The following is a 24,110-nucleotide window of genomic DNA, read 5'->3' as shown; positions in this document are numbered from 1 at the left end:
GAGTGTGCAGCTATAGAGAGGATGACCATTTCACTTAAGACTTTAGTAAAAAGTTTAGGGGTGCTTCCCCAACACCCTTAGAATGGGTATTGTGATAGATCATTATCCACTGCTTCAGTCATTCTTTCAGAGAAGAGCACCAGATTCAGTAGTCAGGACCTATTTTTAAAACGCTGAATAAATTGGAGTCAAGGGGCTGCAGATTACCAGTATCACTGAGTTCCGTTATAATATACACCATGATTTTACAGGTGATACCGGTAGGAATAATTGCTTTATAGTTCCCAAAGTTGGCGGTCCACCTTTGTAGAGAGGCACCATAAAGGCAGCTGTCCAAGCATTGGGCATATGGTCAATGGAAAGAATAAGGCTAAATAGGTTTAGAAGAGAGAGACTGTGTTTAGTGCCAAGAGACAACCTGGTATGTTGTTAGGACCAAGAGGGTTTGTGTTTTTGGGTTTGGAGAGTGTGTTTAGGATCTATTCTCTAGTAATTATGGGGGTGGTGGGAATTGGGTGGGGGGGTATTAACTTAAGATTAAATTAGTTTGCAACTGTACTAGCAATAGCCTCAAGGTCAGTGTAGGTTGTGCCATTAGACGCCAGTTCTGTGCAGTATTAGTTGTTTCTTTTTTCTGGGATTCCTAGCATAGTTTAAGTACGGTTTATGATTTATTCTTGAAAGAAGGTGGTAATAGTCAGTTCACATATGGATGTGCAACTTTTTATCTTCTGTCTGTGATGTTTGCAAATATTTATGTAATGGGTAGGGGTATTTGAACGTTTTCACTAGTGTAAAGATATTTTGTCCTCTTTTATTGTAGAATTTTTTTTCCACCAGGAGGCTCATTATTAAATGTACTGTTATGTTTATGATGGATAGGGACTGATGCTTCGCTGGAAAAATTAAGGTCAGGGTAAAATTCTGTTTTATAAGCAGCTGCTTTTGTTGTATGGTCCTTGGAGGGGGTGGAGAGCTTTTAGATTTCATTAGATCATCTGAAAGTATTAGAAGATTGATCATAATGAAATCTGAGAGCCAAATGTCTTAACATTCATATCTGGAGTACATAACCTGTGTTATGATTAAACAGCCCCACCCGATCATAATTCTTTGTAGTACATGCAGCTGTATTTGCTCCCATGTATTATGAAAGTTGGAAGAAAAAGATTTAGTAGTACAAAGTGTTTTGCAGCTCTGAAAGCTGTAAGACACTTGCCACTACCACAAGAGCTGTGTGAAGTTGTTACAGACATCATTTGGGCTTTCTTTTGTGTGAAAGAAAAGTCTGAATAAAGTGTTTAACAGCTTCCTGCTGCCGTTGATCCTGTAGTGAAAGTCTAGAGTGAAACAGCAGTGAGGCAGCTCAAAAAGGTTGTCTTTTCCTCTGATTTTTGGAGTGTAATCGCTGTACTTTTCACGGGTGGCTGCAGTGGTGCAGCGGTTAGCATTGCCACCTCACAGCAAGAGGTTCTCCGGTTTGATCCTCGTCTGGGGTGCCTTCTGTGCAGAGTCTACAAGTCCTCTCTGTGGGTGCTCCGGTTTCCTCCCACATCCCAGAGATATTCTGTAGGTGGATTGGACATTCTAAATTGGCCCTAGGAGTGAGTACGTGTGTGTGTGCCTTCTGTGGAAGGTTGGGTGCCGGGCTGACAACTCGACACTGTAAAAATTCCACTGCCAATCATGAGCAGACAGGTGATCTGCTGTGGCGACCCCCTAAACGGGAAAAAGCCAAAAGAAGAAGAAGAATCGCTGTACTTTTCACACTACAATAAGGTTTCTATATAAGTTTGAGATGATCGTTTTGTCTGGGTTTTAGTTGTCTAAATAGAGTGCATGTTTTTGTAGACCTGTGCCACACAGTCTCAGGATACCCATCTGACTGTCTGTCACAATGGGTCGAATGTCTGTTCTTCATAGTGAGAAGTGCACTGCGGTAGGTGCTTATAGAGATTTAACTCACAGTGGGAAGTGTGCATACCTGTCAGTGGCTGTTATGTAGAAAAACTTCATGTTGCAGATGCAAAAAGTAAATGTATGTGCGCGCATTTTATTTTTATGTTTTTCTCATTGACGATATTTCAGCAGTTATTATTGCTGTTTAGCTGTAATATAGGTGAGCAGATGTTAGCAGCACATGCTCCTTGTATTTTATTCACTGCTTCTACCCCTTTCTTGTTGCAGCAGCCTGCAAGTTAGGGAAGCACCCCTAAACTTTTTACTAAGTCTTAAGTGAAGTGGTCATCCTGTCTATAGCTGCACACCCTGATAAACATGCAAAATCCCATGTCTGTGTGTTTAGATGTTCAATAGAGCAACAAAAATTTACAGTATAATAATACATGTGTTCTGTTGTTTTTATTTATTTACTGTTTGATCATATAGTTGGGGTGGTTTGTTGACTCTCTTTTCGCAACAACGTGGGCTCAGAGTGCAGTTAAAAAGGACATAATACAATAGAATTATGAGTTACACAAGTTAGAATTAGAGAGTTGAGGGTAAAATAATAGTTAAAATATACACAAAAAACAAAAGACCTACATTGCAAACACAAAGCATATCATATATAGTATATACACATAGTTATGTTAATCTACCCTTTTCATCGATGTTCTCCCACACTGATCTCCACCACTCTGAAATGGTATTGTCAGTTACCCATTGTCTCCAAAGCATTTAAGCGTGGCTTCATTGTGGAGGTAACCTTTCTAATAATAGTGTTTTAAATCATTCAATATAGACAGTGTTTTAATTTTTTTTTTGGGTCGTAAGTTCCGTGTAATAGGCCCTACTTGTGACAACACTTTTTTTCTTTTAGTCATTTTTGGATTGTGAGAAAGCTTTTTCATAACTGGAGATTTAAAGTTGGGTCAGAGAAGTCCGATATTATCTTTCATGCTATTCCTTAAGGAGAAGCTTGTTTCCTGAGTGGAAGTTAAGTTTTTAAAGATGGGGCAGTATCTTAGCTTTAGAGGCCTGTTGGAAACAGGTAGTCAGTGGAGTCCCTTTATGAGGTCTCACTGGTGGTTATGAGGGTCTTCTAATAAATCTGAAAATCTTGATGTTCATCATATTGATCACTTCTGCTGTAGCCTTTGTGGGATATAACCCATATAGCTTAGGATGCAACAGCCAGCCAGCTTCCAAAGCTTCAGGGTACCTTCCATGCAACCAAGCGGTCAGTCATCTCGAGCTGAGTTGACTAAAAAGATTGGTTTGAGCACCAAGCGCTTCAGATCTTTCCTGCTGCCAAAGAGTATGTTATTCTAAGGCTTTTGAGTTTAAGTATGTGCTTGGGCAGATAAGTTCCCTTTGGGGAAAAAACCTTCGATTTTAAAAATTTGCTTGTTAATTAATACTTTTCCTGTTCGGGAGTTTGTGTTTTAATGAACTGTCATGAGACTGTATTATACTTTTAAATGAGAGAACTCTTTTTCATGTTAGTTTAAAAGTTGTTTATAAAGTAATTAAAAAACATTTTTTATGTGAAGAAATTATATTTATTTTAATTTTTGGGACTGGCAAAGTGCTTTTTACCATGTTTTTATGTGGAAAAACGAGCCTTTGTTACTTGTTTGCCCCGGGAAAGGGGCACCATTTTTGGCTTGAGTGTGGAACAGATTGCCGGTTCCACGATCAGTCCTTCTTTCAATCACAAAAAGAATAAGTTAAACAAACAGCCTTTAGCACCTCTGCAGAACAGTCATTTGTCTCCGCTACAGATGTATGACTCTGTTGTGGCCATTAGTTGTACCTCAGACCAGCCATCTTATACCCTGGATTCCTGTGGTGTAGTACCTATAGCCACTATGGACCAGGGGTTAGACACATCCTCTGTGGCTACTAGGGTCCACTCAGTGGGCAAGAGAGACCCACTCTTGTTGTTCCTGGGAGAGGGGAAAGGGAAGGTTTCACTGTTTTGTATAAATGCTGTGCCCATCCCTGGGGAAGCTGCTGCTGCCACTAATAACATATAAAAATAACAATAAAAAAAAAAAACTAAACATGTGACTAATCCTCCTCATACAGGAGTAGTTTACTGGATCTGACTTGGGGTTTAATTGGGAGAAAGATGTTTTAAGCTATAGTAGACTTAGCTGTTGGAGTCAGAAGATGAGATGTTTTGTAACAGTTCTTGAGTTTAGATGGAACCTTAGTACTATTGCTGGTATGTTAGTGAAAGTGAAGGATCAAATGTATGATGCTCGTGTGTTTGCTTTTTGGTACATTAGGAATAATAATGCTTTATGTGACTGTAAGTAGAATAATGGGCAAGTCTGATACTTTTCGGGTAGTAGTATTTATTTTTCTTGGATTGATAAGGAGTTTAGCAGTGATTCATTTGCATAGTTGGAGACAGCAGTTTGCAGTTGAGCTCGCAAGTCAGGGTATGATTTGCTTCAATACCATAGACTAATCACTCTGGATATTCACTGTGAAAAACTTTTCAAAAGCAAACTTCACGTTGCTTAAGACCAAGGTGGAAAGGTTCACAGCCCCCACAACAATGGACAATGCTTTCCAAGCTGCTGAAACCTATACAAAGGCACTCTATGATCATCTGCAGGAATGCATGGATCGTGCTATCCCAGGTAAAACCAAGACTCTCTCCTCCAAGAAAAGGAAACCAGTCTGGTGGACGCCTGCCATAAACAGGCTCTACAACAGAAGGAGGAAACTAGTACAGATAAGAACAAAATCCCTAGAAGGAAAGACATCCCTGATCAGTATCAGCAAGAAACTGTGATCCCTCATTAAATCATCCAAGGCTAGCTTCGAAAGAAAAATTGCCAAGGACTCCAAAGATAATCACAAAGCGTTCTTTAGCTATGTCAAGAACCTAAGTGGAAACTCTCAGATCTGCTCTGAGTTGGTGCAGAATGGCACAAAATACACTGAACCGACTGATATTGCCAACATTTTGGCAGACAGGTTCAGTGCAAACTTCACACCCCTTTCACCCCTAAAGGGCCCATAACCATACCAGAGGAATGTAAGGCCCCAGCAATCACCAACACACAGGTTAAAACAGCCCTATCCAAAGCCAAAAACACAGCTTCAGTGGGACCGGACGGTGTCCCAGGCTGTGTCTTACAAGAGCTCCAAAGTGAACTAACCCCTCACCTAAACACACTGTTCAAACTCGGCCTCTCTACAGGCTACGTACCCACAGAGTAGCGCACAGCAACAGTTATCCCACTCCACAAAGGTGGTGCCACAAAGGACCCCGGGAACTATTGCCCTATAAGCCTGCCTACCCTGGTCTGCAAGGCTGTGGAGTGCATCATCATGGAACTCATTAACAGAGACATTGGGAACCTTCAACTTTGGACTCCACCCAGTTTGGCTTTGTTAAGGGCAGATCATGCCTCCTAAACCTGGTGGACTTCTTTGAGACAGTTACCAAGGCATTAGATGAGGGTAAGGAGGTCCACACAGCCTACCTAGACCTCGCAAAGGCTTTCGACACCATTTCCCAATCTGGTATTATAGATAAACTCACCAACCTGAAAATTAACCCCTACGTCACGAGATGGGTTGCAAATTGGCTCACGGCCAGAACCCACACGGTGAGAGTTGCAGACTCTAGGTCCGACTCTAAACCGGTTACAAGTGGTGTCCCCCAGGGCTCAGTCCTAGGACCCCTCCTGTTCGGTATATACTTCTCAGAGGTACAGGCAAGCACAGGAGGACTTTGGCTGACCAAGTTCGCAGACGACTGCAAACTAGGGGCCATAATTGATTCTCCGGCTGATACAGACACCCTCCAGAAGGGTCTCACTGAGACTGATACCTGGTGTCAAAGTCACGGCCTCAAGCTGAATGCCAAAAAATGCATAGTCATTCCCTTGAGAAAAAACAAAATACCCATGAACTACCACATAGGTGATAGTCCCCTAAATACATAAAAAGTAGTAAGGGATCTGGGGAACCAAGTAGAAAGTAATCTCTCCTTTGATAATCATATTGCCAAGGTGGTTTGAAAATCCTTCTACGTGGCCCACCTAATCTCAAAAGGGTTCGCATCCAGAACAAAGGAGGTTATTGTGCCTCTCTATTCTTCACTTATTAGACCCATTATAGAATACAACGCCCCATTTGGGATGTACCTTACAAGACCCCTGCAACAGCTGGAAAGACCAGAATAGTACCTCACCAAGAGGATTACTGGCCTCAAACAGATGACCTATGCAGCCCGACTAAAGAAACTCCAGCTGTACTCGATTGCATACCACTTACTCAGAGGTGATCTCTGCTTGACATACAAGCCATGTCCAACCCAGAATTGATGGATATGCTCCACCTAAAAAAAAAAAAACAAATCCCTGAGAGCCACACGCTTTAGGGATATAAAACTTACTACAATGATAAATAGGATATACTGGAGGGATAGATTTTTGACCCAGAGACTCCCCATGCTTTGGAACAAGATTCCAGTATGCATCAGGTAGAGCCCCTCACTAGCAGTCTTCAAGAGAAACCTTGACGGGTGGATGGGAAACAGAAACTTTACCCCGGGGATCACTGCAGTGGCTCTGCTGGACAGAGGCGCAGGGAACTAATGGCTCTGCTGGACAGAGACACAGGGAACTAATCTAAGGGGGTGGCAAAAGCCAACACACACTGGCTAGGCTTATAAATGCCCTTGGGCAGATAGCCTAGTACTTGCCTATGAACCTGTAAGATAGTGCACCCATCCTCTCCCTTTTCGTCTTTCAACTGTAATCATTTGTATTTTTTCTGATCTAGTATCTGCCTCCCATACCCTGCTACCATCCTCTGTCAAACCACTGAAAATCTTGCTACCAAAGTACATATCCTTCCAATACTCACTCATAATTTGTAAATATCTCTATACACGTACATTCTCTTCCCTTGTACACACACATTCCTTTTTCACTACCCAATCTTTGCTCTGTCATCTCTGACACTCTATCAACGAATTAATAATCCTTTTCTCAACTAACCATTGTCTGTCTCTTTTGAATTCATGTATTTCCCTTCTTGTTTCATGTTTGCTTCAAACTCGCTCTCTTCACATCTTGTAATTTAAACAAATGCAATCTTCTATTTCTTTGTTTATATATATATATATATATATATATATATATATATATATATATATATATAGTATAGGATTATTTTTGTAAAAATGACAAGCTTTACAACTCATTCATTTTTACAAGTACAGTATAAAATAATAATCCATATTAAATGTTTATATTCTACTCTTTTGCTTTCATGTAATATGTTGAAGCTTTTCTCTATGGAGCTCCACTGAAAAAGGGGCTGTTGCCCAGTCAGACTTTCCCAATAAATAAATGAAAAATAAATAAATGTAATGTGAGATTAAGAGTTGGTAATTCTTCAGTGACATTGTTGTAGAGAAAAGGAGTGGGTCAAACATGGATGCTTGGGGTACACCAGTGCTGAGGCTATTGTTAACAATGCAGTAGCTTTATTGAGGTAGTTGTCAGTATAACAAAGTAAGGCGTATTGCAGTTGAGATTCACTTTACTTGAGTAAATCACCAGTATTGTACTTATCTATATAGCCACTGTTGTTTAAAATACAGTGAAAAGCTAGGACATGATTCATAAAGATCTGCAGATTTTAGCTGATGAAGTGATTGCACTCCAGCGGCTGCATTAACCAGTAATGTAATGTGTATGCAGAGGAAACGCACAGTATGAATATGAGGGCACTTGTTAGTCTGCGACCAGTAATATGAGTGCACCCAAGCTACTTGCTGAAACTGTGATACAGGTAAGTCAGAGGTGCCATGGTAGAACAGAGGCCATTATGATCACATGGAAGCACATTTTAGTACTCACCTTGCAGTGCACACATGTACTCACCTACACCCACGGACAACAACACAGCACAAATGGAGGTATGTTAATTAATTGGCCATTCTGTGTCCTAACAAAGCATCATGTGTTACGTAGTTTTCAATTTTGTACTCGGTCATGAGCACACAAATTAAGCTTTGATTGAAAGTACTGTATCAGGTTACCCTCCAATCCTCCTTATAGTGCTACCACTGCAGTCTAACACACCAGCTTATGTAGGGTAACACTACTGGCCACATTATAACCAAATACATTCCCTTTTTATATATTTCACTTTACGTTTTTTAGCCAGATAAACTCATTATGCACAAGCATCTTCTAAAGGAGGCGTGGAAGCGCTGTTTGATTAAATGACTTGCCCAGAGTCATATACAAGGGCAATAAAGATTGAGGGAATTAAACCCTAGACTATAGTTGTTGTTGTGTCTTTCTGCTTTTCTCGGTTAGGGGTCGCCACAGCGGAACTCCGGTCCGCTAATGATTGGTAGTTGATGTTTACGTGCCGAGTTACCAGCCCTGACGCACAACCTTCAACAAAGGTACGCCCATTCACGCATGTCTCCACGCAGAAGACGCTCTAGCTGAGAATCGAACCGGACAGCGTCTTACTGTGAGGCGCCAATGCTACCGCAGCACCACCACCGCAGGTCAAACCCTAGACTATAGGATGAGGCTAATTTCCAGCTCATAGCTTTAATCCTGTGTGCTAAACTGCTAGACTTGTCAGAACTCTTTACTTCTGTTACCATTTAAACACCTTTATTGAATTATCACTCGACATTGACAAATATACATTTATATAATAGAAAAGAATCCTTGTTAACATATTCACATTTTTACAGTTGTCATCAGTTCAACATTATATGACTTGGTCAATTCCTGCTTTCCCTTAAACCTCACTCCTCCTCCAAAACATTTATTTATTTACATTTGTTTACCGGGGAGGTCCAACTGGACAGAGCTGTCCATTTTCAGTGGAGGCCCGAGGAGAAAATGTCCAGAACAATTGCTAACATACTATACATAAGTTATTTACATGAGCATTGTTTAGACATGTTATAGACATACAATTAAAAGTATCGCAGGTAGTAACATATGATTGTTGTTCATACAGTATGTTTAGTAGAGATAATCTTGACGATATAGTGAAGATAAGACAAGAAAGGAAAAACTAAAGAAATACTAGCCAGATAATCTCGAAGATGTAATGAAGATAAGAGAAGAAAGGAAAAACTAAAAGTACTAGCCAGTTTGTCAAATGAGGAGAATATAGACAACTTCATATGAGGTTCATTGACATTTTAAGGGCAAGCTTTTCAACTTAGTCCAGGGGAGAGTTAGTGGGTATAGATGACACAGTGGGGAGTAGGTGGCAGCGAGTTGGTAAGTAACGTGATAATATACAGTGCATCTATGGGAGTTTTAAAGAAGAGGTTGGATAGTGGGTAGAGGAAAGGTGCTAGGGAGCTGCATGTCCAGGGGTTGTTTAAGTGGGAAATGAGCTATTTTTTGAAGATGGTTTTGTTGGGTTGTAACCTTATTTGTAGTGGTAGGGAGTTCCAAGTCTTGGCAGTGTTGCTAGAATACAGTGAGTCACCAGAGCTGTAATGGCGTTTGGAAATTGAGATTAGTGCCTTCTTACTGGATCTACATTCTCGGTTATTGGAGTAGAGGGTGATCAGGTCTTGTAAGGCAGGAGTTTTGTCAGGTTGGTAAAGTATTTGGTGAGCTAGAAGAAGTTGGTTTAGAGCTAAGGTGTTTTGGGAGTTCCAGCCGGGAAAGTTGTTTTAGGGCCTGACATTGGTGGGTGCAGTAGGAGGAGTTTGTGGCTAATTTTGCCACTTTGTTGTAGCATATTGATGGCTTGTTTAAAGCGCTCTTGTTTAGATTAATTAGGACAGAAGAAGCATACAGTAAGGTAGAGAGAAGATGGGTACGAGCTAGGGTAAATTTACTGTTGCTGCTAAGGAAGTTTTTATATCTGTAAAGAAACTAGTTTTTTGTTGACTTTGGTTATTGTATGAGCTATGCGTTTGTCAGATTTCATATTATTGTCAACAATGACCCCTAATAATTTGGTTTGTGTGACGGGGGAGATAGGCTATTATCTGATGCAGAAATCGAGAACGGGGAGGCTATTATCTGATGCAGAAATCGAGAACGGGGAGGCTATTATCTGATGCAGAAATCGAGAACGGGGGAGCAGGTACTGTTGCTTTGGAAGGATGGAAGAGCATAAGTTGGGTCTTTTTAGCATTTAGTCTTAGCTGGGAGTTTGTTAGCCAGGTTTCAATGGATGTAAAGCCTTCTTGTGTCCTGATGTGAAGTTGTTGGAGGGTGGGGGCAGAGCAGATTAAGGTGGCATCATCAGCATATTGAACCAGGTTTGCTAGAGGGGTGGCTTTGTGAAGATTATTTGTAAATATAGTGAAAAGTAGGGGTCGTAGGATTGATCCTTGGGTACTCCCTAGTTTTACAGGAAGTAGGGGGGAAAGGGAATTTTTCCACTGAACAGGTTGTTGACGTTGGGAGAGGTAGCCCTGAAACCATAATAGAGCGGGGGTGGTTACTTTTAATTCTGAAAGTGATGTTAAAAGTTTTGTATGGGCGACTGTATCAAATGCCTTTGATAAGTCAAGGAAAACTGCAAACGCTGGTTAGCCGTTGTTGCATTGCATATTTACTAGGTTACTAAAATGGATGAGTGCAGTGGTAGTGCTATGGTTGGGGTGGAATCCATGTTGAGTTTCGGCAAGAAGATTGTTGAAGAGGAGATGTGTTAGGATCTGGGTGTGGATACATTTTTCCAGTATTTTAGCCAGTGGGGAAAGTAGAGTTATAGGGCGGTAGTTTGTTAGGTCAGTGGAGGAGCCCCCTTTGTGTATTGGTATAATGTAGGAGATTTTCCAGGGAAGTGGCACCTTTTATTCGGAGATTGGTCTGTTAGTGATCATAGAGACTGGGTAGGAAATGGCTTTGGCAGCTATTTGTAGGAATTTGGCAGGTAGTTTATCTACTGCTAGGGTGGGTTTAATTTTGGTTAGGTGTCTGTAGATGGTGTAAGTTGGTGCAGGTTGAAGGATGACGGAGTTGGCGTTATTATTCTGCATATTTTGTTCTCACAACTTCCATTTTTTTTCTATTAAATTTGCTCCTACCCCTTTTCTAAAGAACTCGCTTCCAGTTTTTTTTATCTCTGTTACAGTATTCATTATGTCAAATATAGTTTGTTTAGACTTTGATTTCCATTTTTTTGGTAATTGCCTTTTTGGCATGCACCAGAATTAAACTTAATAAGGCCTTACTATGTCTAGGCAGTTCAGAACCTATGTCTCAGCTGAAAAGTATCATTTCTTTCGTTACATCAATTTGCCCACCTAATATTTCTGACAGTGTACACTGTAGGGAATTTTTAAACTCTGCCAACTCATTACACTACAAAAACATATGTTCCGAGTTACCTCTTTCTTCCCCATCACACATCCAACATTTCCCATCTACCTGAGGAAAAATTCTTTGAAGTCTGCTTGGGTTATATGCAAACACAAGCAAAGAAAGATCCTAAGCCTTCCGGACTTGGTTGCATACTTGGGAGACATACTTATGTTCTCTCATTGTTTCCTTGTGAATTACTGTCCAGCCTCTCTTTTCTAATGTCCTCTGATTTATTCCTATAGTTCTCTTACAATATTTTATATGCCCTACTAATTATCCCTTTTTTAACAGCAGCTTCTTTTCTAGATTCCATCTTATGACACTACCAGAGCAGGTCTTTCACTTAGGATTCCCCTCTCCCTTTCTCTTATACTCCGACATCAATCCCTGATAAGGAAGGCAGTCTCTAGCCCGTAGTCCAAAATGTCTTATTGGTCAATTCCCATCCTGTTGCCTTTCTGTCTCTAATTATTTACTCCCAATACATTTGTTATTTTGCCAGGTTTTTTCCTGTAAATGTCAATCCCTTCTTGCTTATGTTTTGTATCCCAAATTGCAGTCATCCCTATTGGCAGAATCTCCTTTCTCCATTCTCATGTTGGCTTAATTCTTAGAATACCTTCTGCTACTTTATTAATATAATATTCTGTATGGCTGCTGTTATTCTCCTTAAGGATCTGACACCAAAATCCCACTCTTTCCTTATTTCTTGAATCCCCCCCCCCAACTTCATCATCATTCATTTTCACTTTGAATTATAGCTTTCTGTCTATTCAAGTACTTTCAAATTACCTTGCTCTATTTGTAGGATCAACTTCTCCAACTTGACCCTTGACCTCTTCCCATCCCAGATAAAATCCTTCAACTCTTTATTAATTACTGTCCACAACTTCTTGTCTGGCTGATAAAAATATGCCTGACCTGTATATAAAACCAAAGGGGCTAAAAACATTTTTATTGCTTATATCTTGCTGTCCATATTCATAAGTAAGAGCTTACAGTTTCTCAGTTTTTGTATTATCTTTTGTTTAGTTTCTTCCCACATAACCTTAGCTGCAATAACTGAATTTACTTCTGCTATGTTAGTCACAGAATATGAAGCCCAGATAAGATGTTAAGTGAGCAGTTGGTGTGCTAGCTGGATAGTGAGTGCAGCTCAGTTCGTTATTAAATTGAGCTATACATAGCTATGTACACTCCTAGTTCCAGTGCTCCACACAGTGTGTTTCACTATTTCTTTCTGTGTTGCACTGCATGCCCACACATCCTCACAATGTATCATTCAGGTCTGAGGTATGGAGGGTCATCCTGCTACATATCCTTCCTGGGAGCCATATCCCTCCTTGGTGTTATTCTACTGTACATCTTTTGTGTGTGCCAGCGTTGCAGCCTCCCCATTCATTTAAAGCATTATTAAATGCACTGCACATGACATGATGCTGTAACTACCGCCCAGAACATTTTTTGTATTGCATAAGAGTAGGGGATGCAGTGTTTGTCTGCTTTGCAGTACCGTAAGATTTATTTATAACCCTCCCAAAAATTTTTTTCATCTATGTCAAGTTTGACCTCTTGAAACCCTACCAGTGTTTTATTCTGAGACACGTCATGTGTCAGTCTGTGTATCCATCATCCTTTCAGTGAAGAAACACTTCCTCCTGCACGTCTAGAAGGAAATCTTTCTACCTGTCTGTTATAGCCCTTCTAGCTCCCTTATAGTCCGCTTTCAGTCTTGTGCCTCCAGTCTCTTGTTTTTTATGCAGTGAATGCAGCCCCATTTCTCTGTCACTCATCATAACTGATAATTTGTTCCTCTTTGTCCTTATTTGCACCTTTTCCCTGTGTGATTACTGTAAATATTACTCCGTCAGACCTGAGCAGTGATTTGTACAGTGGCCGGATCTCTTCTGAATCCCTGCATTTCACTCCTCTTGTACTATTAAATTGTTTTGTTGGTCACAGCCACAGACATTTTCTTACTGCTGTGCAATAGTTTACATGTTGGGTACTGTTTGATCCCTTCCTTCCTAGCTGAAACCATTTATTAATTTGTTGGTTTTAAGAAGGTCTAATCAGTCACATTTTCAGTAGAAGCCTGAGGAGAAAAGCTGCAAAATGATACCAATGATTCCTTTTTTTTTTTTTTTTTTTTTTGCATTGAATTCTTCCTGTCGTAGGATCCTGCTCAGACTTTTTTTTTTGGTGTGTGTGGTGCCACTGTCAGATGTTTTAAGTTTTTGGCAGTATATCTATAGGTAGCCAAAGTCAAAATTCTTCTTGTCATGTTCCCATATCAGAAGATGTCGAGGAACAGTATGCCAGTTGCTGTGTGCCATAAGAACTTCCTGCCAGTGAGATTTCCAAGTGTGTATTGGCAGGGATTCCTTTTTGGGAGATTAGCCCATTCTTAGTGCTTGTGTGACTGTGAAATTGACCTGTATAAGTTTAGGGGGTGTAGGGGAGATTGCCCTTCCTGTTAGTGTCATCCCATATGTTAATTATGTTTTGAGTTCCTTTAGACAGATTGGACATGTACACCCAAAATGGCAGTGGCCCCACGATTATTTCTATGGTGCCCTATTATTCACTGGAGTCTGCTTCACTTCGTAACATCCCTTTTACCATGGCTGGTCCCAAGACCACTTCTCCATTTTAGTTCCTTCCAAAATCTCTTAATGTCCCCACCTGCTTGCCATGCAGGACTTTATCAGAATTCTTATTTTGGTGTCATTCATGAAGAAATAATTGTATGGCTAAGTGTGTGTCAAAATATTATAACCGTTTCATTACACCGAGAGAGAAAGAGTGTTTCCAATTCTTAAAATAATTTTAAATTCATTTCAACAGTCTTTATCTGCTTTAAAATGCATAATTTATATATATTTTACAAAGTCGAATGATAAAAAGAGTGAAGGATCTTTTATTGAACACTAAAAGAAGAAAGCACTGAATACTGAACACAGGGAACTGAGATTTTGTTCCCAGGGAAAACAATCGCTGGGCCGTTTCAGGACTTTGCCAGTTCCTCCACTGTGGTGTGATCTCGGAGTTGGTATATTTAAGTAGGGTGGGGTGGGGGGTGAAGCCCACCACTTTTTGTGTTTGGATTTTTTTTTTCCCCTGGGAAAAAAATTGCTGTTCCGTGTGTTCGGCATTTACTGCTTTTGGTTTTTAGTGTTCAGTAAAAGAGCGTTTGCTCTTTTTATCATTCAACGTCGTGATGTAGACCCTACTCAGCCCTCATTATGCTAACAATTAAATATAATGCTCCCTTTGATATATATCTGTCTAGATACATGCAGCAACTCAAATGTCCACAAAGATAGCTTACTAAAAGAGGATACAAGACCTAAACAACATGTCCTAAGTGGACCAACTCAAAGCCCTGTCACTATACTCTGTATCCTACAGACTGTTAAGAGGTGACTTTTGTCTGGCATACAAGGCATCCTCCAAACCAATACTTGCAGATTTACTGCAAATCAGCAAATCAAATGGCATCAAGAATACTCTGTCTAGAGATTTAAACCTCTTCTGCCACCTCAACAGAGCAATTTGGAGGGACCGGTATATCTTACAGAGAATACTGTTGCTTCAGAACAATTCCTCAGCCACAAAAACAAAGTTTATCCCTGTCCATATTCAAGCATAACTTAGATCTATGAACAAAGGCAGCTCCTAAATGCTTTTTCATGCGTGGTTCCTTCAAATTATCTATGGTATGATCCCAGTTATTCTCTTTAGGGGTAATATATAATTATTGACCAAGGGGTGAGTAAGGCCAATCTGTAACCAAATTGGATAGGTTAATTTGAGTGCAAAAAGGGAAGTTGGCTAGCCTAATACTTAATACATTTAAGTGACTGAAACTTGTACTTTCAAGAGATTGGTAGAAACTGGAGATCCTAGAGGACTCTGCCACAGGCACACAGGCAGTGTGTGCTTACAGACTGTATGTAAACAGTGGTCAGTGGTCGGGTATAAACATTCCTCAGAGTTGTGAGGCAGAAAACTTGGGCACTGAGTACACCTACTGCCATTGATGGTGGAAGTGAAATGATTTGAGGAAGTGTTTACTTTTAGAGAAAGAAAGAAAAAAAATAAGCTGTCAAGGGCCTTTGTTTTCCAGCTGCTTCTGAAATTGATCTTCCAGCAGTATCTTGTACTGAGAGAGTTTTAATTGTATGAAATTGGGACCCCTTTGTGTCACTGGTTGAAAAGGGATATGGAAGTAAATTGTTGCCTTTAATTTGGAGAAAAACATTAAATGACAGCAACTTTATTTCTCATGATTCTGGTATATTCAGCATCTACCAGATTAGTAGTTGTGGGTCAAGGAAGCACAGAGGAGCACATTATGCCCACATACAATTTCTTCACTGCATTAATTGCACAGTTGAGTTGAATGAGAGGATAGTTGCTTTGTTCCAACAACAGTGGTCACTTAGAAACCTAGAACATCTGAAGCCAATGTGGCAAATAGCAGACTGCACCAAAGCAGCCTGGAATACTTGTGGGATAGGAATATGCCACGTTGCTTATCAGTGGCAGGTTGTTTTGAAGATTGTACAACACTTATCCATTCTGCATTGATGGAACTGCTGCTGCTGCTGATGTGGCTGCTTTCTACCACGTAGTCTCCCTGGTGACTATGGAAATGAGAAGTCACAGGAGGACATCAAAACATCCAGGTACTACAAGGAAGAGCAGTGGCAGTCAGCCTATTATGTTACAGCAATTACAACACAGTTCACATACTGCTATAGGACTATGCAGTTAAACAAATTGCAACATTTGTTTTCAGCCACCTACTATTCTTTCTGTTCTGAAGCTGTGATTACCTACACTGTATGTTACTTAATAAATCTGGAATCTACTTAATTTGCTGCTGGATGTCTGTTCAGAAATTATAGCTCTGTTAAATTGATGCAACTTTCCTTTATTTTGTTATTTTTTTATATATTATGTGCTGTCTTTGAGTCGATTCCCTTGTCATGGCTTAATTGATGCAGTTATTGGGATAATAAGTGAATAAAATAAGATAAGTGGAATCCTAAATGTAACTCCATGTCTTCTATTTCTTTACACCCATAAAATCATCAGGGCATTCCTTAGAAGTAGACAGAAATGTACATTTTTAATTTGGAGTAGTAGCTTCTTTCATAATCTTGGTAGATTGTGTCCCAAATCTGTCCCTTCTTTTTCATGTGGTTTTCTATGTTTTTTTTTTTTTTTTTTATAGCAAGTTACCTGATCTTGTCTATTTTTCTAAGGTAATGGGTTATATGTTTCCGATGCACACTTCCTTAAATGACAGGATCTAATAGTATCTTGAAGATGCAATGCAGATTACCCTAAATGACAGGATCCAACAGTAGCTTGAAGATGCGATGCAGATTACCCTTTAAGATTCATTGAGTACAAGTGAAAACTCCCTTAACCAGGCTTATCTGTATTGTGTAAGCCCACCATTTTTCTTTCTGAGAAACCATTGTGCTTGTCCTGCTTGTATAAGATACTTCATTAGGTATACAACAAAGATCCTCATTAGTCCTCTAAGAAAAATCTCGACAATTGGAAGGGAAGTAGGTAATTCACCCAGGGGATCACTTCTGTGGCTCTACTAGACAGGGGCGCAGGAAAATCTTGGGTGGTGAAGGCCAGGGACCTTTTTTGGCTAGGCTTATATAGGCCCCAGGGCCGATAGCCTAGTACCTACCTATGAACCTAAGTAGAGAATGTGTCCTGGCACTCTCTAATTGTCCTACCCAACATCTTTGATATTGACATAGAATGTGGCACTGCACACTCCAATTGTCTCACTTGATATCTTGTATGGTGACATAGTTTGGTTTCTCCTGATGCTGCTGTCGGTATTAAATGTGCTCCCCCAAGTACCTTTTCCTAACTATTGTAGAGTCACTAATCGAAGCTTACACTAACAGACTGTAAGCACAAGAGTTCCAATGAATACTGTCCATTTTGAGTATTTGGCCATTTGTTTTATAACCGATGCTCACGGTATTCTTCCTAAACCACGGGATACTGCATTTCTTTATGTTGAATGCACGATTGTTAGAGCATTTTTTGCAAATAGTAACCAATAGTCTGGTGTAATAATTTCCCAGAACTGTGAGGCAGGAACCTCACCCATTGAGTACCCCTGCTGGCATTGATGCTGGGATTGCCTAGACCAGGGGTGTCCAACCTTTTGGCTTGCTGGGGCCGCATTGAGTGAACAGAAATGGTCTTGGGGCCGCATATAAAATATATCATATAGTTAACTCTTTTGTTGCTCCGGAAGACCACAGTCGACCTCCTGGCTGTACTGGTAGGTGCATTTGAACAATGAATAAATGTAATAAATGCCTAATATTTGCCTTAAAATTCTAATTATCATTCTAATTCTAATTCTCTAATCTAACAGTTAACTCTAACATCTTAGTTAATATATCTATCTATCTATATATATATATATATATATTTACAATAAACAGATATTCACTACAGCACTAGCATTTCTCACTGGGAAAACCATTCCAGCGGTCGAACTACGTAAAATGTCAACATCAGCAGTCCTACAATACTGTAATCCACAAAAATAACCCAACAAATTTGCAATAAAGTAAAGAATTCACATTACTGACTTAATAAAACAATTCTGAATAAGCTACAAGAGGGTCTCACCCAAACAAATAACTGGTGCCAGAAATATGGCCTCAAGCTAAATGCTAAAAAATGCATCATCATCCCCTTTGAGGATAGTAATGTCCCCACAAATTATCACATTAATAACAATGTTGTAAGCACGCAATCAGTCATATGGTACTTGGGCACCCAGATTAATAGAAACCTGACTTTTGACCACCACATTGTCTCCGTTGTAAGGAAAGCTTTTTACATGGCCCACTTCATTAGTAAGGGTATCTCATCCAGGGACAAGGAGGTCATAACATCCCTGTATTCTTCCTTTACAAGAGCCATTATTGAGTGCAATGCCCCTTTTGGCATGTGCCTCAGCAAAACACCCTGCCAAAAGAAAGACTACAACCATTTCTGACAAAAAAGGTCAAAGGACTAAGTTCACTTACTTATCCAAACAGACTAAAAAGCTTTTTGCTTTCCTCTGTCTCTCACTGGCCCCTATAAATTTCATCATTGGCTTGCTTTCCAGGCTAAGAAAGATTCTGCCTTAAGAGACGTCCTCTACCTCAGAAATACTGGTTATACTTAAAACGCTCACTACAAAGACCACAGCCTTCACTGCAACATAAACAAGCCACTTTTTATGGACAGGTTCTTGACACAAAAACCTTTACCTTCTGTAAAAAGCTCCTCTCATTATCAAACAATATAGTTCAGCAACACGATGGCTGGATGGATAGCCATAAATGTAGTCCTTGGGTAAGTAGCATAGCCTTCATCAAACCAGATGGAAAATCCACATACTAACCTTTCCCAGCTGGATGGCTAAGATCTAATATTGGTTACTCAAGTCTAGTTGCCCAAGAAGAGGGGCATGTTTAACTAAGAATTCCATTTGCAAAATTATATTCAGTATACATATTAAATCTCTCTCTCTTACACACACACACACACACACACACACACACACACAAAAGCCCCTACTTTTAAAATAGGCAACCTCGTTAATCACATGACACCAACTCACTGAATGAAATTGTCTGGAAGTCAAAATATCTGAAAAAAAAATCATAATAGAGATGGATTCATCCATGTAATTTCCAACCACCAAAAGGACCATCAATAAATCAACAAACAACTTCTCGGCAAAAAGTAAATCAATAAGAAAACCATAAACTATAATGCTACTTACTGGTGTAAACATATAACTTGTGTCAATCCCCAGGTTAATCCATACCAAAAGATTGTTTCAGAGCTTCAGCTATGTACAAACAGCTTTCTCCTAAAAACTTAACTCATTGATATTTGCCTTGCTGTAATTATAACTGTAAAAAAAATGTTTTTAAGTTTATTCTGTACCTCAATGATTCTCACTGTTAGGGGATGTAATTTCTGCCATATTGTATGAGTACTACATCCATAATTTGCTGTCTCTCTCTCATGTATTGTATTATATTGTTTTGTGTTATTTTTGGAGCTTTTCTCCCCGGGCCTCCACTGAAAATGGACCTGTGTCCATTCGGACTTTCCCGGTAAACAAATGTAAAATAAAATAAAATAAATAAAAATAAACTTCCCTCCAATCTAAAGCCATTTGACATTCAGACATTTTAATTTGTGCAGAAGTTACTCACAGACTGACAGTTTACTGAGCTGTAATGCTGACCTTTGCTTTTGAAAAAAACAAATTCCCAGACTTTGTCAATAGTTCAAAGTCTCGAGAGGATTATTTATTTATTTATTTTTGGAAAACATCTTTAAAACTGTTAAACTGATTACACACCCAGAAACACAGAAAAGTTATTGTGATTATGTAAACCACAGACTGCTGCAAGAAATCAAAGTCACATTAGCACTCTATGCTTATGTCTGAACAGATGAATCATACCTGTCAATTCCAAAAGAAGTAAAGTAGCTTAATAAGAAGGTTATCTGCAAGGTTATATAGCAGTTTATATTGGAAATAAGCAGAGATATTAAAAAGGCTCTGTTTTTCATAATTATGCCGAAAAGTCTTCATAGGTTCATAGGTTCATAGGTTCATACTAGGCTATCTGCCCAAGGGCATTTATAAGCCTAGCCCATAGTTATGTGGCTTTCGCCACCCCTTTAGTTTGAATAAAAACTATGCCTATCATTTTGCTGTGCCTCTGTCAAGCAGTGACGCTGAAGTAATCCCTGGGGTATATCTGCAATCTCCCATCCATTGGTCAAGATTCCTCTTGAACAAGACCAGAGAGGTGCTCTGCCTCACATGTACCGGGATTTTGTTCCACAGCATAGGGAGTCTCTGGGTGATGAATCTGTCCCTCCAGCACGTTCTATTTATAACCGTGTCAAGGTTTAAGTCTCCGCCCTTGTGGTTCTGAGGGATCTAGATTTTTGAGGTGAAGCATATTCATCAAATCTGGGTTTGACATGGCCTTATATGTCAGGCACAGGTCACCTCTGAGCAAGCGGTATGAGACTGAATAGAGCTGGAGTTCTTTCAGTCGGGCAGCATAAGACATATTTTTGAGACCCTTTATCCTTTTGGTGAGGAACTTTTGGGGCCTTTCAAGCTGCAGCAGGTGTCTGGTCAGATACATTCGAACGGGCATTGTACTCAATCATAGGTCTAATAAGTGATGAGTACAGGGGACGATGACCTCCCTTGATCTAGATGTGAATCCCTTCATGATCAGGTGGGTGATATAGAAGGTTTTCCTAACTACTTTAGCAACATGAGTGTCAAACGAAAGGCTACTGTCAACCTGGGTCCCCAGATCTCTGATGACTTTTTCTGTGCTCAGTGGATTGCCACCTATATGGTAGCTAGGGGTAGCCTTGTTTTTCCCAAAGGGTATGACTATGCATTTTTGGCGTTTAACTTCAGGCCATGGCTCTGGCACCAGTTATCCATTTCTGTGAGGCCCTTCTGGAGGATATCTGTGTCAGATGTGTTTTCTACTATGGCGCCCAGTTTGCAGTCATCTGCAAACTTTGTCAGCCATAACCCTCCTGTGTTTGCTTGTACTTCAGAAAAGTAGATGCCGAACAAGAGTGGACCCAGGACTGAGCCCTGTGGGACACCACTTGTGACAGGCTTTGAGTCTGACAAGGCTCCAGCAACTCTGACCCTGTGGGTTCTGTCACTTAGCCAGTTTGCAACCCATCTTGTGATGTATGGGTTTACATTCAAGCTGATGAGTTTTTCGATGATACCTGAGTGGGGTATTGTGTCGAAGGCCTTTGCCAGGTCGAGGTAGGCTGTATGGACTGCCTTTCCTCATCAATGGCCTTGGTGACTGTCTCAAAAGTCAACCAAGTTTAAGAGGCAGGATCTGCCTTTGACAAAGCCAAACTGAGTTGGATCCAAAGTCTGCAAGTTCCCTATGTCTTTATTTATGAGTTCCATTATGATCCTCTCCATGGCTTTGCAGATAAGGCTTGTCAAGCTAATGGGGCGGTAATTTCCAGGGTCTGTGGAGGCACCGCCCTTATGAAGTGGGACCACAGTCGCCGGCGCCACTCCTTGGGTACGTATCCTGAGGTGAGGCTAAGATTAAACAGCTGTCCTAACTGTGGGTTTAATTCCTCATTGAGTTCATGAAGCACACAGCCGGGGACACCATCCGGTCCCATGGATGCTGTGTTTTTGCCTTAGTGAGGGCAGTTCTCACCTGGGCGTTGGAGATGTTTGGGGGCTACAATCCTCTGGAATAGATATCTCTCCTTTTGGGGAGAAGTTTGCACTGAACCTGTCAGCCAGTATGTTGGCAATGTGTGTAGGTTCAGTAATTTTCACATCATTTTGAACTAATTCTGAGCATATCTGGGAGTTTCCTCCTAGGTTTCTAACATAGCTAAAGAAGGCCTTATGATTCTCTTTAGAGTCCTTGGCGATTTTTCTCTCAAAATTTGCCTTGGATGATTTTATGAGAGCTCTTAGTTTTTACTTATAATGATCAAAGGTGTCTTACCTTTCAAGGATTTTGCTCTATCTTGTAGTAGCTTCCTCCTTTTGTTGTAGAGCTTGTTTATGGCTGGGGTCCACCAGACTGGACGCTTGCCTTTGGTACAGAGAGTCTTAGTTTTGTTTGGGATTGCCTGATCCATGCAGTCCTGTAGGTGCTGGTAGAAGGCATTTGTAAGTGATTCAGCGGTTTGAGTAATGTTTACCACTGGCTCAGGGGCCTTAAAGGAGACCACACTAGTTTTTAGAAGTGTGAAATCGGCTTTTGAGAAGTTTTTCACTGTGGTCTTTTTTGTTTCAGGTGGTGGGATGAGGACCTCCAGCGAGATTAGTTTATGATCTGATCTCACCAGTGAGGGGTATACTTCCGGTGTTGAACATTTTGATCCCATGTTCGTGATGATGAGATCAAGTATGTTTTCTCCTCTTGTGGGGATGGTGACTAGTTGTTCCATGGCATTTGAGTTTATGAACTCCAGGAATCTTTGGGTTAGAGTGTTCGGGCTTGAGTAGTGTTCCCAGTCTATATTAGGGTAGTTAAAGTCACCTAGTATGATGGTGTTTGGAGATACATTTATCCCCTCCAATGTTTTCAGGAAGGCCATGTGAGGTTCCTGAGTTTGAGAGGGTGGCCTGTAACATGCTACAAATTGCAGAGCAGTCTTGCCTATGGTTAATTGCACCTGGATGGTCTCCGATGCATCATGCATTGCCACCAACCTTGAGGTGTGGGTGTCCTTTATGAATATGGACACCCCCCCTCCTTTCTTGGTGTTGTCCGGATTTTGGGGCCGGAACGCATGATATGAGGTGAAACCTGTTAGTGCTGGGGTGCTCTCAGGAGCCTTGAACCAGGTTTCTGTCACAGCACAGACATCGATGTTCTCCATATTGAGAAGGGCCTCGAGTGCGTGCATCTTGAGATTGAGACTTCTGGCATTGAGCAGCATTACCCTTAGTTTTTTCCTTTTGGTGTTCTAGGGTGGTAGGTTTAGAATTTGAGCCTTGCCTAAAAAGGCACTATGGGGTGGCAAGAGCCTTTGCCAATATCCGGAAGCCCAGGGTGACAGGTGCAAGCCGTCCCTTAAGCAGCGTGGCTTGTCCAGCATGTCATCCCAGGCAGACAGACATTGGATCCCCTTTGAATGACACCAGAATTTAAGCCAATTATTAAAGCTGATCATCTTATCACTGTATTGTGGCATCATTCTAGGTGAAGGTAGGATACTGCTCAAGGTCAGGGTCATACCTGCCTGGGCTACATAATCAGAGAGCTCCTCGATGTCCCTTTTCATGTAGTCCAAGGAGGTACGTCTCAGGTCGTTGACACCAGCGTGGACAATGACTGAGTCGACTTGTACCTGCTGTTGAGAGACCTGAGTGCTTGCGTTATGTGGCGGATTCTAGCGCCTGACAGGCAGCTTACTGTGACCTTCTCTTTACTCAGTCTGGTGAGCGGGACATCAGTGTGTCTGACTATGGAATCACCAATGACAAGTGTGTCTGGCATTTTGTTTGGCCTTAAGGGCTGTGACTGTTTGACACTCTGACTGTGTGGTCTATGTGTTGCATGTGTTGGGTCGTGAGGTGGTAGTTGTTTGGGTGTCTGCTTTGGTGGCCTCTGCTGTTTTGGTAAATTTTTGATCAGAGCCTCCGAGTATGTCTTTGTGTGAGTATGTGTATGATTTGAAGTTGTGATGGTACCATGTGTGACTGGGTATGTATTGTGTGTGGTTACCTTTTCCTCCTGTCTGGTCTTGCCAGTCCTATGTTGAGAGAGCTCAGCCTCCAGTTTGGCCGTATAGTTGCATCTCTCGCATGTATTTGTGTTTTGTGGGAGAAGGAGAGGATTGTCTGTGTACATGAGGCAGTTGTAACATTGCCTCAATATTCCCAGGTTCACCAGTTGAGCTGGAGAGGACACTAGCAACTGATCCCTCGACATACTAGAAGTAGTAGATAAAGAGACTTTCAAAGGACTCTGGGGAAGTGGGTTTTAGGCTGGTGGGGTACTATCTATAATAAGAGTGCTTTATCAAGGTGCAAGTACTGTAGGAGTAAGTGCTAGGCTTTACAGATAGAGAATAGTCTACTTGGGAATCAAGTAGAGATGAACTTTTCAGTTATAGGATATGCTGGTTAGATCAGCAGTACAGCTCGAGGAAGGTAGTTTTAAGGGAAAATTGGAAGAGTGGAATTTAGATGGCCCAAATAGTTTA

The 24,110-nt window shown here is 40.8% G+C and overlaps 1 protein-coding gene across 1 annotated transcript in view; it reads left to right on the top strand.

The window, feature by feature from the left end:
- The window catches only part of ARL8A (ADP ribosylation factor like GTPase 8A), a 425,175-nt gene that overhangs the window by 6,539 nt on the left and 394,526 nt on the right, over positions 1 to 24,110 (top strand). The window lies entirely within an intron of this gene.

Source organism: Protopterus annectens, chromosome 7.part0 (genome assembly GCF_019279795.1).
Source record: "Protopterus annectens isolate FY-2018-M chromosome 7.part0, PAN1.0, whole genome shotgun sequence".
NCBI classification, from domain to species: domain Eukaryota; kingdom Metazoa; phylum Chordata; order Ceratodontiformes; family Protopteridae; genus Protopterus; species Protopterus annectens.
This window is presented reverse-complemented; position numbering and strand designations above follow the sequence as displayed.